The sequence below is a fragment of the Erinaceus europaeus genome, chromosome 2 (genome assembly GCF_950295315.1).
Source record: "Erinaceus europaeus chromosome 2, mEriEur2.1, whole genome shotgun sequence".
Classification (NCBI taxonomy): Eukaryota; Metazoa; Chordata; class Mammalia; order Eulipotyphla; family Erinaceidae; genus Erinaceus; species Erinaceus europaeus.
In genome coordinates, this window is record NC_080163.1 from 141591460 (window position 1) to 141607792 (window position 16333).

The window sequence follows — 16333 nt, forward strand, 5'->3', positions numbered from 1 at the left end:
TATTTATTTATTTACTTGTTTATTTATTTATTCCCTTTTGTTGTCCTTGTTGTTTTATTTTTGTAGTTATTGTTATTGATGTCGTCATTGTTAGATAGGACAGAGAGAAATGGAGAGAGGAGGGAGGGGAAGACAGAGGGGGAGAGAAGGACAGACACCTGCAGACCTGCTTCACCGCCTGTGAAGCGACTCCCCTGCAGGTGGGGAGCTGGGGAGGGGCTCAAATTAGGATCCTTACTCCCATCCTTGTGCTTTGCACCACATGCGCTTAACCCGCTGCGCTACCACCGACTCCTTTTTGCACATTTTCTAAGGTGCTCTGGAAGCCCTCTGACTTCAGTTTTTCATTTTTGGAGTCAGAGTCCATTTATATCTTCCTGCATCTTGTGCTCTGCGCACTTCTAGGGCAAAGACATCCAGTGACAGATCTCTGATCATGTCTAATGAATTATTCCCAAAGACTGATAGCAATGCCCAGGTTCCCACTGTCGTTCCCCTTGACCATGTTCCAAATACTATGTGGACCACTCCACTCAAACCTTATAATGAATTTCTGAGTAGTAATGCTCGGAACAAGAGAAGTGAGGATCATGGAAGATACAGGGGTATGTCATCCTAGTGAGCAAATGGGGGAGGGGTAAAACAGGCTTGGGGGGGCTAAAAGGGGGTTCTCTGTATAATGGCACCCAGTAGGCAGCCCATTCTCCCTGCAGGTCTCTGCCACTTCATATGTGGACCTACCCTGGCCCTCTCTATTTCAGGAAGCTGGGCCATAAGTGGTCAAGACAACCAAGGGTGTCCATAAGCTGGGCCTTGTTTCTTTCTCCTGAAAGCTACTTGTCACCTCCACCATACATACCACCCTACAGTTCTTGGCATGTCCCCTGGTCCTGGCCTTCACCTGTTCTGCCTCTGAAGCTTACCCTGCACAGACTGGTTCCATCTCTCTCTCTGGGGACCTTCTTGCTATGAAGTTTTATCCACTTTCTCAGTCACTATTCCACTGCCCACCCCTGATACTCTGTGGCTCACTTATATGAACAAACACACCATAGTCAGCAGAGAATCAGGGCCAAGACCCTCAGGAACGCCCCCCCCCAACCATCTCCTTGTTTTGGTAGCTTCTCTCTTCACTACCTCTCTGAACCGTTGCTACCAGAACGGCCAAGCCTCTGAGGACTGTGAGCTCTTTGTGGGCATCCCCCTGCCAGAGCAGCCGACAGAAGCCAAGGACAAAGGAAAAGTCAGCCAGATACAATTTATTTCAACCTGGATGGAGATGGGGGTAGGGAGGGATGAGTTAGGGACGAGCATGTATCTGAGCTGGTGTAGGCCCAAAGGAGAGATTGGTATTGTGATTTTATGTCAGACTGCAGATTTCAAAGACTACTTTGGAGGGGGATTGGGGGAAAGTGTCAGGTTCCCAGCATCTGGGAAACTGCCTCATGATGCAGGACACATCATAAAAGAACATCTGCAGCTAAGTTGGATGTCCCCATGTTTCACATAGGGAAACTGAGGCTCAAGAGAGCTTTGAATCTTGCCTATGGTCCCACAGTTAGGCAGTTAGTCAGCCTACTTTCCAGTAGCAAAGACCTCAAACACTGCTCACAACAATCCAGCCTATTTGCCAGTTGAGGAAATGGAGGCAGAGTGGTCACTTGTTCAGCAGGGCATTTAGGATGTTTGACCCAGCAGGGACAACTTCAAGACTGGAGTCCTAGGACTGAAGGTCTAGTTCATAGACCAAGCTCTCTGCCCTTCTCAGGCTAGGCCTGGTTACCCATACTGGCACTGTGGAGGGATAAGGTGTGTGTGTGTGTGTGGGGGGGGTGAGGGCAGCCCAGGTATTTGCATGGCACTCTCCTGGCAGGTCCCAATGGGGAGGGGGACTACACAGTCCGGCCAGGGGTGGGGTGGGAACTACACAGCTGCTGAAGTTGCCTGATGGAGAGGAGCTAGGGACTCAGTGAGCCAGAGAAAGCTCCCAAACTCTAAGAGGCAGAGACGACCCTCACTCACCCTCAGTGCCAGCTCCAATGGACACTGAAGCTAGGACATGGCCCGGGTGACCCACCTGTCAAGGGTCAAACTTCCTGGCTCAGGGCTGGGCTTGAGCTTCAAACCAGGCAAACACAGGAGCCCCTTGCACCTGGACCTAGTATGCATCCCAGTTTTCCCTTATAGGGCGGCTAGCTCACCAGCCCCCTGAAACCAAAGGCTCAGGGCTGGGGAGACTGTCCCGTGCTCCTCCTCGCCCCTGATCCGGGACTGGGTGGAAGGAGGATCCAGAGACGTCCCCCTCCCCGCGGGCGGAAGGAGAGCTCTAGAGCAGACTCAGCCCCTCGCGTCCTGCAGCCTGCCTGGGGGCGCTGGCGGGGGGGGGGGGGGGTGGAGAGGGGGTCCCTGGGGTCTGGGCGCTCGGGACCGCCGGGAGTCCTCCCTTCCGACTCGCAGAGGTTAGGAGCCCCACTCCCCGCCCCTCCTCAGCACCGTGTCGGCCCCACACCCCTTACTCGGCTTGGCTGCCTCGCTCCGCTCCGTGCGCCGCACCGCCGGCTCCAGCTTCGCTTCCAACCGGGTTTCCCGCTCAGGCTCCCGCTCCCGCTCCACTTCCCGCTCGGATGTGGGATACAGCTGTGCTGGGGCTCCGGCTCTTGCTCGGGCTCCGGGGGGGCGCAGAGCTACACCTCGGCCTGCAGGAGCGCAGGGGCGGGGCGGGGCGGCAGAGCCCACCCGGTGCGCCCGCAGGATCCCCGGAGTCCGCAGCCCTCAGGGCCCCGGGACGCGCCCTGCCCTGCCCTGCCCTGCCGCAGCCCCGCCCGCCCGCTGGGCCCTGCGCAGCCGCCCACGCCGCCGCCGCTGCTGCCTATAACCGCTCGGCCCGCAGGCGGCGGAGCGGCTGCGGGACTTCAGCTGAGCCGCGGAGCTGCTGGGACATGGAGAAGGGCAAACGCTAGAAGAAGGAGAAGGGCTGAGCCGCGCCCCACTGCGCACAGCCAGCCCGGCACCCCAGAGCTGCGGGCAGGCAGGCACTGTGAGGAGGCTGACATGCAGGCCAGACCCATGAGGACAGACAGACAGCTATGTCAAGGACAGGCAGGCGTGTTAGAGAATGACTTGCAGACGAGGGGAGCAGTGGGACAGACTCCCAGACAGGTGCAGGGAAGGGTAGACAAATGATAGGAGCAAAGAAGGACAACCAGGCCAGATGGGCCAGGCAGAGGCAAGGACAGGCACTGGAGCAGGGGGTCCTGTCACTGGCCCACAGAGCCTCCTGCTTGCAGGTGGGACAGTTGAGTTGCAGAGTAGACCCCGGATGTCCTCCAGGCCCAGCACAAGCCTTCCTCTCTGGAGCAGCCAATCTGCCTATTTCCTTCCCCTCTCTCCACCCTATGCTCTCTGTCCTCATCCCAGCCCTGCAGAATTTGGTCTTGGCAGATGCATGCCTGCGCCAACCATGTGCCTGGTTCAGGGGTAGTGACTTCTGGGGTCCTGTTGTGTTCCCATCCAACATTTGAGCCTTGGTCAAGTCCAGTTCACCTATCCTCATTTCTTCATTGCAACGGAGCTCCTGTTTATTGTACCTCTGGTACCATATGTGGTGAAGACCTGCCTGTGCCTCAGATCTTCCAGCCTCCAGGGCTTGGGCTTCCCCAGCTGGAAGCAGAGGCATCTGTGAGGTCCAGGACCCTAGTAGATGAGGACACTCCCAGCCTCCTCTGGTGACTGGTCATGACTGGTCATGCTGGCCCAGCCTGCTTATCCTGTCTTCCCAATGCCAGTTCCATCTGGAACCCCTCCAGGAGCATTTGTGTAGTGCAGAAGATGCGGCCAGAGTAAAGGGAAATCTCTCTGGGAGTCCTGAGAAATGGGCTTTTGTCCAACCTAATGTATCATTTTTATTTATTTAAATGTAGCTCTGGTGAGTGAACACAGGGTCCTGTGCAGGTGCAGTGCTAGCACCTCTGAGCAGCCTCCCTGGCCCATTTTGTGGTTGTTTGTGCGTGTGTGCATGCATGCGTGTATTTTAGGGTGGGGGTCATGTATGTATGACATCATGTGTGACTTTTATTAAATCCTTGTGGAAGGCTCCAACCCTAGAGTCCATTTTTGTCCATTCTCAATTTGGACAAATATGACTTAATTCTTTTTAGTTTTTTAGTTTCTTTAAATTTTTAAAATATTTTTATTTACTATTGGATAGAGACAGAGAGAAGTTGAGAGGGGAAGGGAAGTAGAGAGGGAGAGAGAGAGAGAGGGAGAGAGAGAGAGAGAGAGGGAGAGAGAGAGAGACACCTGCAGTACAATTTGATCACTTGTGAAGCTTTTACCCTGCAGGTGGGGACCAGGGGCTTGAACCCAAGTCCTTTGCACCATAATGTATGCACTCAACCAGGTGTGCCACCTCCTGGCCCTTGACTTACTCTCCACATTGGAATCCTGAACTAGTTTCCTCTGTGCTTGTTGGTGGTGTGCCTAGTTATAGGAAGTTGGATTATGACTGTTTTCCCATGTGCCTATCCACAGATAGACACAGATGTAGGGAAACTGGGAAACTCTAAAGGGAAAAAAAGAAAGTAAGAATCAGTCATTGTTAATGCTGAGGTTTCATTTTTCTTTTTAATTACGAAACTCTACAAGGTCCCTGAATTAGTGATGCCTCAGCACCCTTTCTCCTGGTTGCAGAGGTTGGGGCAGGCAGCCCTTCACTCTCCCCTCTAAAGGGAAGCACCCTTCCTCCTGGCCCAGGAGAGGGCTCCAGGTGTAAAGTGCAGAGGACAGCCTAGTATGTGGAGGGCTCTCAATGCATACCTTGCACAGCTGGGGCTTCCTGTTTGATTCCCGGTACCACACCCATCAGAGGACCAGAGGATGCTGTGGCTCCTCTCTTGCTCATGGGACATAAACTCTATCTACTAGTAAGTAAATATTTCAATTTTTTTGAAAGCAGTGTTTTTTTTTTTTTTGGGGGGGTCTACTCCTGAGGTTATTTGAAAATTCAGGGTAAAGTTTGTTTCAGGATCAGCTTGTCCAGGGGTCAGTGGGAATGACACACAGACCTTCCTGACACAGCTCTCAGCCAGGCCCAGTTCTGATATTTCCTCTCAGGAGCCAGCCTCTCTGTCAGCCCTGCCACATGCATTAGTTAATTCTATCCTCCCAAAAGCCTGTAGCAGGGGACCATATTTTCTTCATTGGTTTTCCTTGTGCAGCAACGGGGTTTTTGGTCATGTACCTGATTAGGGGCAGAACTCAGATTTGCACTTTTCAAACCTCCACAGATTGAAGGTTACAAGCCAAACAAGCCAAGTCCAGTCTGTGGAGGTTAGAAAAGTCTACACTGGGGCTATGTTCCTTGAATGGAGCTAAAAGTTCAAATAAGACCTCACTAGGTTGGTAGAATGGGTTGAAGTCTCAGGAGAGATGACAGCTTGTGTGAACATTGGTGGAGTAGCTGTGGAGAGACCAAAGTGGTTCCAGGTAACTTGGAATACTGGGGGCAAGACTGAATGTGAATAAGTAATGCATTATAAGAGAAGACTGGAATGGCAATCTTTCTAGACAAGCAATTCTACAACTTTCTTTAAAATTTTTTTATTGTCTTTATTTAGAGCATAGAGACAGCCAAAAATTGAGAGGAATATGGGGATAGAAAAGGAGAGCAATAGAGAGACACCTGCAGCACTTTACTTCACCAGCAAAGCTGTCCCCCTGAAGGTGGGGACTGGGGGCTTGAACCCGGGTCCTTACGCATTGTAACATGTGCTCAACCAGATGTGCCACCACCTGGCCCCTCCAACTTTCTGGATATCGTCTGCATATTCAATAACTCTATTGAATTCTGGCACTTCATATGTATATATTTACCCATCTTATTCCAGTTTTGTTTTTTAAATTATTACTTATTTATTTAGCAGTATCACATTTTAAAGTTATTTATTTATTTTAAAAATATTTATTTATTTATTGGATAGAGACAGCAAGAACTAGAGAGGGAAAAGGAAGATGGAGGAGAGAGACACCTGCAGCACTGCTTCACCACTCACAAAGCTTTCCCCCTGCAGGTGGGGATCAGAGGCTCAAACCTGTGTCTTTGCACATTGTAACATATGCATTCAACCAGGTGTGTCATCACCCAGCCCCTTGTTTATTTATGTAGGATAGAGAGGGAAATAGAGAGGAAAGGGGGAATAGAGAGGGATAGAGGAAAGGAGATACCTACAGCACTGCTTCACTGATGATGAAACTTCCCTACTACAGGTCGGGACTGGGGGCTCTAACCCTTGTCCTTGTGTGTTGTAACATATGTGCCACCACCTGACCCAGTTTAGTTTTTTTAATTTTTTCCTAGTAGAAACTAGTGAGAATCAACTTGAGCAATTTTAAGAAAAAAAAAAAAAAAGAATACCTAGTACCTTACTTCATACCTTAGTACCTTAGTCTGGGCTTTTTGAAGCATTTCACTGGAGAAGAGAGAGGCAGACTGGAACCCAGGCAGGATTCTGCTTCTTGTCTCTGTGTACCTTTCTGTTCACTCTTGTGATTTCTGTCTCCTTGCACACATTTTTTTCCCCCCATTAGGTCATTAAAAAATTCACAGTGAAGCTTCACAGCTCCTCAGTTCTAGCCTCAAGCTAACTTTAGCTTCTGACGGAAATTGTAACCACCAGTCCTCATTCCTGAGAGAGTATCTGATTGGCCGAGTTACATTAAGATGTCTACTGCTGGGATGGGGGGGAGGGTCAGGCGGTAGCACAGCAGGTTAAGCGCACATGGCCTGAAGGGCAAGAACTGGGGTAAGGATCCTGGTTCGAGCCCCTGGCTCCCCACCTGCAAGAGGGTCGCTTCACAAGCGGTGAAGCATGTCTGCAGGTGTCTTTCTCTCTCCCTCTCTGTCTTCCCCTGCTCTCTTGATTTCTCTCTGTCCTATCCCACAACAACAACCTTGGTAATAATAACAATAATGGCAACAACAAGGGCAACAAAATGGGAAAAAATAGCCTCCAGGAGCAATGGATTCATAGTGCAGGCACTGAGCCCCAGCAATAACCCTGGAAGTAAAAAAAAAAAAAAAAAAGTCCACTGCTACTATTGTTAGCACTTACCAAGGGGCAGGGACATACAGCATAAACAAGGCAACAATATATATAAGCAGGAAATGATCTAAAAAGTGGGTACTTGTGATCTGGAGAACACCCACAAAATGTTTCATATGCTATCTTAGGTTTTCTGAGAAGATCAAATAAAATAATGAATATAAATATTTTTATAATTTCTACTTTATACTATGAGTTCCATAATGATAGCTACTATTATTTATCCATTGCCTTAAGAAGGCATGTTTGGGGCTAGAGATAGACTGAGTGGTAGAGCATGGTTTCGTTTATATAGATGACATGTGTGAAGTCCTGGGTTTTAGTGCCTATGCCACACAGGAGCACAAGCTCCACAGATGACAAAACAGTGCTATAGTGTCTCTCTCATTCTCTTTATTCACTCCTTTTTTTCTGTTTATTTCTCACTCTATGAAACAAAAAGAATGAAAAAAGAAAAAAGGTCCTGAATTAGTGAACTCTCACACATGCACGAATCCCCTGCATAACAAACAAACAAGCAAACAGAAACACTTTGCTTGGTTTTTATTAGATCCTGTGGTAGGTGCTGAGGATGAAGGACTGGGAAGAACTTCAAAAATGAGAGAAATAAGTAGAAAACAATTTCACTGTTTGACATATAATTGTCAGGGTTTAAAGAAATAATGCATTCAAAGTTTTTTGGGGAGTGGGGTGGGCTAGAAGGCAGCTTACCTGGTAGGGTGCACACCTTGTTGTGAGTGCAGCCTGGGCTCAGCCACGCCACTAGGGAAGCTCTTGTGCTATGGTGTCTCTCCCTCTCCCTCTCTCTGTTACTTTCTATGTGAAGAAAAGAAACAAACAAACAAAAAGAGAGAAAAGAGAGTAGCCTGGGAGTACTGAAGTCATGGGTGGATGTACAAGGTATAACAATCACCAGGTGTTTAGTGCAACTTCTGACACACACAGTCTCACTAAATGTTGCCCACAAATGTTGAATGTCTATATGGAAAAAAAAAAAAAAAAGTCACATGACTTTATCTGTTTTTTCTTTTTTTTTTTTTTTTTAGTTCCTATGGCTACAAGACTAAGACATATTTAATTTCAAAAATAAATTTTGGTGATCAAAATAATGTCAGCTGCTAGACTGACAGTTTTTAGAAACTGCATTTGAGTTTAATTAATTACAAAGTTTAGAAAAATAATATGAGTTGTTTTTTTGAGCTCAAGCACATAAATTGACTGTTTACAAAGTTAACTCCAAAATACCCTGGTGTAGTCTTGGATCATCTGTTTTCCTGGCTGCAGGGAAACAAATAGTGGTATTGCCAGATGACAGAGTATGGCAATGGGAGTACACACTGCAACTACCAGCAACATAATGGATGAGTCACAAACACAGGGTCAAATGAAAGAAGGTGAATACTGCATGATTCCATTTATTTGAAGTTCTAACACAGGAAAAGCACATCTGTAGTAGTTTGTCCCTCTAGACTTTTGGTGAGAGATACTATCTGGGAGAGAACTTCAACTGTGCTGGCAGTGCTATAGTTTTTGCCTTAAAAAATATTTTTTTTGAGGGTCGGGAGGTAGCGCAGCTGGTTAAGCACACGTGGTGCAAAGCGCAAGGACCAGCAGAAGGATCTCGGTTCCAGCCCCAGGTTCCCCAACTGCAGGGGAGTCGCTTCACAAGCAGTGAAGCAGGTCTGCAGGTGTCTATCTTTCTCTCCCCCTCTCTGTCTTCCCCATCTCTCTCCATTTCTCTCTGTCCTATCCAACAACAACGACATCAATAACAACAATAAAACAACAAGGGCAACAAAAGGGAAAATAAATAAATATTTAAAAAATTAAAAAAAAGAATAAAAAAAATTTTTTTAGTGCTATAAAAGTTATGCTATGAATCCATTGCTCCTGACAGCCATTTCCCCCCTTTTTTCCTTCTTCTTCTTCTTTTTTTTTTTACTTTACTTGATAGGACAGAAAGAAATTGAGAGGGGAGGAGGAGATAGGGAAAGAGATAGACACCTGCAGACCTGCTACATCACTTACAAAATTTCCCACCTAGAGGTGGAGCCAGTGGCTTGAACCCTGGTCTTTGATCTTGGCAATATATATTATGGTATAGGTGTACCACTGACTAGTGCCTTCATAAAGATTATTTTTTGTTATCTTTATTTATTTATTGCATAGACAGCCAGAAACTGAGAGGGAGGAGACAGTGAAAGAGAGGGAGAGAGATAGCGAGAGACCTGCAGCACTGATTCACCACTTATGAAACGTCCCCCCTGTAGGTTGGCACTGGGGCCTTGAACCTAGGTCCTTGCACGCTGTAATATGTACAGTCAACTAGGTGAGCTGCCACCCAACCTCCCTTCAATAACAATGAGCACCTTCTCATTGTTATTTTGACTTGCATTTTTTCCTGAAGACTATGGATGATGACCATCTTTTTTTGTATCTACTGTCTATCTGTATGTCCCCTTTGACAAACTGTTCAGATCCTTTTTAATTGGCCTGTTTATAGTTTTGCTATTGAGTTATAGTCTTCTTAATATGTTTTTGATATTAGCACTTTTTCACATAATCTGAGTTGCATATATTTTCTTCCCTTTAGTAGGTAGCTTTTTCATTTTCCTGATGGTTCTCTTAGCTGCACAAAAAGCTTTTTAGATTGATGTAATCCTACTTGTTTACTTTCTTTTTGTTGCCTTTGGTAATGCAGTTTCTTAGTCTAGGCACTGGATACATAGGCATATTTCCTTTGTAACAATTCCCTGAACAGTAAGTATACTTAAGTGCATTTAAATGTATGCATGCTATACTTTTATAGAAAGTTTTTTTTTTAAAGTGTACCTTGTTTTGTGCAGCCCAGTCTAGATAGGAGAGTCAAGCTCCCAGCTAGAAGATGGAGGAGGAACTCGGATTCCTGGAGGAAGGGCAAGGGAATATTATTTTTCATAGGAGAATCCTCTAGGCTCAGTAACAAAAGTAGTTTCATTTCTTCTAAGGGAAATTTTGATCTTTTTTATTTTAAAATTGACTGCTATTGAGGAAATACTGTTTTATTGTACAGTTGTCTTAGAAGCATATAATTCCACATGTTCCCCAAATATGTGCTAACCCAAGTTACCAATTACTACAATGTTCTATCCCTCCAGTGCAGGACACTGGGCTTCCTCCTCTATTATAGCCATCCCTTCCTCCCCTCTTAGTGACTTCAAACTATCAGATTCAGGCATAGGGTTTAAACATGTTTTATTCTATTTCCTTGCTTTGTTTCCTAAACCATATATGCATGAAATTATCTGCTATTTCTCTTTCTCTTTCCTCTTGACTTGTTTTACTTAACACGACTCCCTGTAGTTCCACCTATGTTGTAGCAAAAAGCAAGACTTCATTTCTTTTTCTACACTGCCACCATGAGTACTATATATTTTTTAGAGAGAGAGTGAGAGACAGAGTTATAAAGAAAATGTAAGACACCACAGCACTACTCCATCACTTGTGAAACCTCCCCCAGGCAGGTGCTGCCATCCATGTGGTGGCCACAGATTTGAACTTGGGTCATTACTCATAGTATAGTGCATTCTACTAGGTGAACTAGCTCCAGGCCCCAGGATGGTATCATCTTTTTTTTTTATTATTTATTTTTTATTTAAGAAAGGATAAATTAACAAAACCATAGGATAGGAGGGGTACAACTCCACACAATTCCCACCACCCAATCTCCATTTCCCACCCCCTCCCCTGATAGCTTTCCCATTCTCTATCCTTCTGGGAGCATGGACCCAGGGTCATTGTGGGTTGCAGAAGGTGGGAGGTCTGACTTCTGTAATTGCTTCCCCACTGAACATGGGCGTTGATTGGTCGGTCCATACTCCCAGTCTGCCTCTCTCTTTCCCTACTAGGGTGGGTCTCTGGGGAAGCGGAGCTCCAGGGCACATTGGTGGGGTCTTCAGTCCAGGGAAGCCTGGCCGGCAAGATGGTATCATCTTTTAGCCAAGTTGTGCTTCACTGTGCATGCAGACCACAACTTTCTCATCCACTCATCTGTTGTTGGGCATTTGTGTTGTTTACATACCTTGACTATTACATCAGTTTCCACTGGTTATGAAACCTGTCGTTGGATAAGACAGAGAGAAATCTAGAGAGGAGGAGAAGATAAGGGGAGAGAAGCATTTCCCCTGCAGGTGGGATCCGGGGACATTGTAACGTGCACTCAACCAGGTGTGCTATCACCTGGTACCTAGTCCTGACACAAGGGAAAATATCTCTTGTATATTGTGAATCTTGCAACAGAGAATATTCCCCTCTATAGTGGTTGCTATTTTAAGTGATTTTTTTTTTGTTTTGTTATGAGGGGATAAGTGCAGGAATTGTTTTTTGGTTTTATTCTGAATTTATTTCCTTTTATTTTCTATCCTTTTTGTTCCTTTATCTAAATTTGCTCACTTATTAAAAAAAAGTGTTGGGGTCTGTTAGTGGTGCACCTGGTTGAGTGACTATGCACAAGGACCCAGGTTCAAGTCACTGGTCCCCACCTGCACTGGGGAAGCTTCACGAGTGGTAAAGCAGGTCTGCAGGTGTCTCTCTTTAGTCTTTCTCTCCATATCCCTCTCTCTCCTAATATCTCTCTGTTCTACCAAATAAAACAGGAGGGAGAAAATAAGAAAAATGGCTGCCAAGAGCAGTGGTCTTTTCATGTATTATTACCATGGTGGTAATCATCATCATCATCATCATCATCATCATCATCATTATCATCATCATCATCATCATCATCTGTGTGTTTTAGGGGCCAAGAGATGGTTTACCCAGTAGAGTACATTCTTTACCATGTACAAGGACCCAGGTTTGAGCCCCCAGCCACAACATGGGAATAACATGTAGAGAGGAACATCACAAATAGTGATGATCATAGTGCCATGATGTCTCTCCTTTCTTTCTTTATCTCTCCTTCTCTGTCTCTCCGCCTTTACCTGAAAAAAGAAAAGAGTCTGCTGGGAGGGGTGGAGTCATGTAGAAACTAAGCCCCATCAACATACCCTGATGACAAAAAATAATGCATTTCCTTTGTCATGATTTACTCACATATTAGAAACATAAGGTATATATGCTTCCTTTGCCCCTAATCAATCATTCTTTAAAAATAAGTGTGTGTGTATGTGTACACATGTATATGTGTTTCAGTAGCTTGATTCTTTTTGGAAGACATTGGTGTACAAAGTAGTATAGGAAATATTTCTAGATTGTGTGTGTGTGTGTGTGTGCGTGTGTGTGAGTGATATTTCTCCAGTAGTTCTCTTCTACTTGGCCAGGATGAGCCTTCCTGGGTTCAGAGACAGAGTTTATTTGTGAACTTTGATGTGAAAATACATTTTCTGTTCAGGAGTTTCCTTCGAAAACAAAACTCCAGTGGTCCGGGAGGTGGTACAGTGATAAGGCTCTGGACTCTTAAGCGTGAGGTCCCGAGTTTGATCCTTGGCAGCACATGTGTCAGAGTGATGTCTGGTTCTTTCTCTCTCCTCCTATCTTTCTCATAAATAAATAAAGTCTTAAACAAGCAAAACAAAACTCCAGGGGCTGGGCGGTGGCATACCTGGTTAAGTGCACATAGTACTAAGTGCAAGGACTGTACAAGGATTTGGGTTTGAGCCCTCATTCCCCACCTGCAGGGGGAAGGCTTCACAAGTGGTGAGGCAGGTATGTAGGTGTCTCTTTCTCTCTCCCTGTCTATCTCCCCCTCATCTCTCAATTTCTCTCTGTCCTATCCAATAAAATGGAAAAAAAAAGGTTGCCAGGAGCAGTGGCTTCTTAGTGCAGGCACCAAGCCCAGTAATAACCCTGGAGGCAAAAAAGAAAAACCCCTCAGGCTTGGCAAAAAACCCTTAAACATCTCCTGATCTCCTACTCGGGAGTATCATTACTCAGGAGTATCCTGGGGGGACTGTCCTCCCTCCATGCTAAGCTATGAGAGAAAACTATGTGAAATGTGAGCGCTCCACAGCTTTTCCAGGCACTTCTGCTGGCCTCTGGCTATGAGGAATTGGTCCTATTACTTTTTTCTACATCTTTGAGAAAGAGGAGCATCAAATACCTCTGAACAGTCATGATCCTCTGGAGACCAGATGGCTAGGAGGAGAAAGGTTGCCCTTATCCTGCTGACAGTAATTGTTTTGATCCAAGAAATTGCTAGAAATTTGGACTTAAAGATGTCTAAAAACTAAAAGGTACATGCCCCACATATCAAGTTTAAGGAAATGCTTTCAGAAACAGTAAAAATAAACAAAGCAATAACATTAACCTTTCAAAATAATTTTCCTGAGTTCAAAAGCAATGCTTTAAAAGAGTAATTCAGGGCTGGTAATTCAGTGAGTTGAGTGCACATTACTATGCACAAGGACTTGGGTTCAGGCTCCCTGGTCCTCACCATAGGGAGAAGCTTCACAAGTGGTGAAACAGTGCTGCAGGTGCCTCTCTTCTTCTCTCCTTCTTTGTTTCCCCTTTCCCTCTCAATTCTTCTCTTTCTATATTTGGAAATTAATAAAATATTTTTGAAAGCAACTCACTTAATAAGAAATATGTTGCATTTATAGATAGTAACCCCCCCCAAAATTTTAAAACAAACTTTCAGTGTTAAAAATAGAAAAGATATTTGGAGGTTGGCAAGGTAGCGTACCTGGAAAGGCATTTGTTTTGCCATCCACACAACTCAGTTACGCTACACGTGAGTGCTAAGGCACTGGGGGAGCCTTGGCCTTGTGTATTTATTGTGAGGTCCAGGAACTCAGCCCATCAATTCCAGGATAGTTCCAAGATTTATCATAATAATTCTTTTTTATTTAAAATTTTTATGCCACCAGGGATTCCTACTACCACTATGATTTTACTACTCCTGGCAGACTCTTATCTTCCTTTGTTAATTTTAGACAGACAGACAGACAGACAGCCACACACACACACACACACACACACACACACACACACACACACACACACACACACACTGAGAGAGAGGAACTGAGAGTGGGAGGAGTGACACCACATCATGTTCTACCACTCATGAAGCTTTTCTTGTGTGTGGCGTTCCCATATGGTGGACCTAGGTAGGCCCTCGTGCGTGTTAAAGTGTGTGCACTACTGGGTGAGCTCTCTCCTGGCCCCTATCATAATAATATTTGAGCTGTGAGGTTTCTGGAGCTAGGGTACTCTGGGAAGGATCCTGTCTCTGTCCCAGCGTCAAGGCTCTAGAATTAGCTTAGCTGTAGGAGGGATGGAGCGGGAGAGGGCAGTGTGAACATATGGCAGAGGCTCCTAGTGCAGGAAGGGGGGGGGGTATAGGTGCACTGTGACCACCACAAGACCAAGGATTGCAGGTGGTCAGTGACTCCTGTGAGTTGAGATTTTGGATTCTGGTAGGGCTGCTGGAGACTGCAGGTACCCCATCCACCTAAAAAGTTGGGGAGCTAGACCCTGCCTCTCTTCCCTGTGAGAGTCTGGCACGACAGAGGCCAGAGTGGGAACTTAAAAGGGTTGTTGAGCTACCACCTTTTTGATTCAGGTTCTCTGCGTAAATTCAAGGCCTTGGGAAGCTGCTGTCTGTCAAGACACCTGGGCCCACAGGGCCAGGGGTGTAGTAGATGACTGAGTGTGTGTTGATGTTGTGCGCCTCCCCCAGTGGTCATTTTCCCCATGACCTTCACAATGGACCTGGTGGGTGTTTCCTGGCCCAGCCTCCAGCCCCTTTGTCTGGGGATATCTTTGGAGACCCAGAGTGTATTGCAGTTCTAGCTCTAACTCTATCTCTGACTTGCTCTGTGGCTCTGGCCAATTATACCCCTTTCCTGATCTCACTTTGGTCATTTTTGAAATGGGGAAGGGAAAGGTGTGTGGCGGGGTGTGTCCTGTGGTGCATAAGGATGGTGGTTTGGTGGTGGTCGAGCTGTGCTGATGCCCATCTTGAGGAGATGTGGAAATGTACCCCTATTACAACTACCCTGGAAATCAACATTTCTTCAATAAAGAGGTAAAAATTAACAAAAAATAGAAATAATTTCTAAAAGGGCAAATAGACTGAAAGTGAAAGAATGAAAAATATGTCATGTGAACAGTAACCAAAAGACAACTAGAATGACTAAACTAATATACTAAAATAGATTGTAAGATTGGGGCAGCATAATGGCTATGCAAATGACTGTCATACCCAAGGCTCAGAGTTCCCAAGTTCAATCCCCAGCACCACTAGAAATCAGAACTGGGCAGTGCTCTGGTAAAAACAACAAGAAAAACCTAAACAAAACAATTATAAGATAAAGTTGATAATGTATAAAGAGAGATGCACTAAAGATGGACTAAAAGGCTTAGTCCATAAGAAATATATACCACTTATAAATCTATACACCTCTCACAAATGTGTCACTAGCTACATGAAGCAAAAACTGATAGAACTGAAGGCAGCAGGAGAAATTTAATCACAATAGTTGGAGAGTTAACCCCCTCATTTGATAACTAGACAGAAAACAAATGGGGGAATCAAATACTTGAATAACACTATAAACCTGCTAGATCTAAGAGTCATAAAACATTCTACCACTGGCAGAACACACATTTCTCTTAAATGCATATGGATTGTTCTGCAGGACAAGACAATGTTCGGATATAAAACAAGTCTCAATACATTTACTAAAAGGACTAAAATAATGAAAATTATGGTTATTTTTAACTACATTAGAATAGCATTAGAAATAAAAAATAGAAAAGTTGTAAAATTTACAGCTGTATGGTAACTAAACAATATATTGTTTTAATAAAATAATCTGGGGGTCAGGTCATAGTGCAGTGGGGTAAATGCACATGGCGCGAAGCTTAAGGACTGGCGTAAGGACCCTAGTTTGAGCCCCGAGCTCCCTACCTGCAGGGGAGTCATTTCACAAGCAGTGAAGCAGGTCTGCAGGTGTCTATCTTTCTCTCCCCCTCTCTGTCTTCCCCTCTTCTCTCCATTTCTCTCTGTCCTATCCAACAACGACATCAATGATGATAATAATAACCATAACAATGATAAAGCAACAAGGGCAACAATAGGGGAAAAAAAAAGCCTCCAGGAGCAGTGGATTCATGGTGCAGGCACTGAGCCCCAGCAATAATCCAGGAGGCGAAATATTCTGGGGTTGGGTGGTGGAACAACTGGCAAAGCACACGTTCCCATGTGCAAGGACCTGGGTTTGAACACTCAGTGAGGTGTCGGAGTGGAGTAG

The 16333-nt window shown here is 45.4% G+C and overlaps 2 protein-coding genes across 8 annotated transcripts in view; one reads left to right on the top strand and one right to left on the bottom strand.

The window, feature by feature from the left end:
- Window positions 1-2868, bottom strand: part of BEAN1 (brain expressed associated with NEDD4 1) — a 37961-nt gene extending 35093 nt beyond the window's left edge. For 4 of the 7 annotated variants that reach the window (XM_016185836.2, XM_060185420.1, XM_060185419.1 and 1 more), the window contains exon 1: window positions 2517-2863. The gene's annotated coding sequence lies outside the window, so the exon portion shown is untranslated. Of the gene's footprint in view, window positions 1-2516 lie in introns of all 7 variants that reach the window. The other 3 variants (XM_060185423.1, XM_060185422.1, XM_060185417.1) reach the window with 2 other exon arrangements.
- The window catches only part of CMTM4 (CKLF like MARVEL transmembrane domain containing 4), a 533141-nt gene that overhangs the window by 228177 nt on the left and 288631 nt on the right, over window positions 1-16333 (top strand). The window lies entirely within an intron of this gene.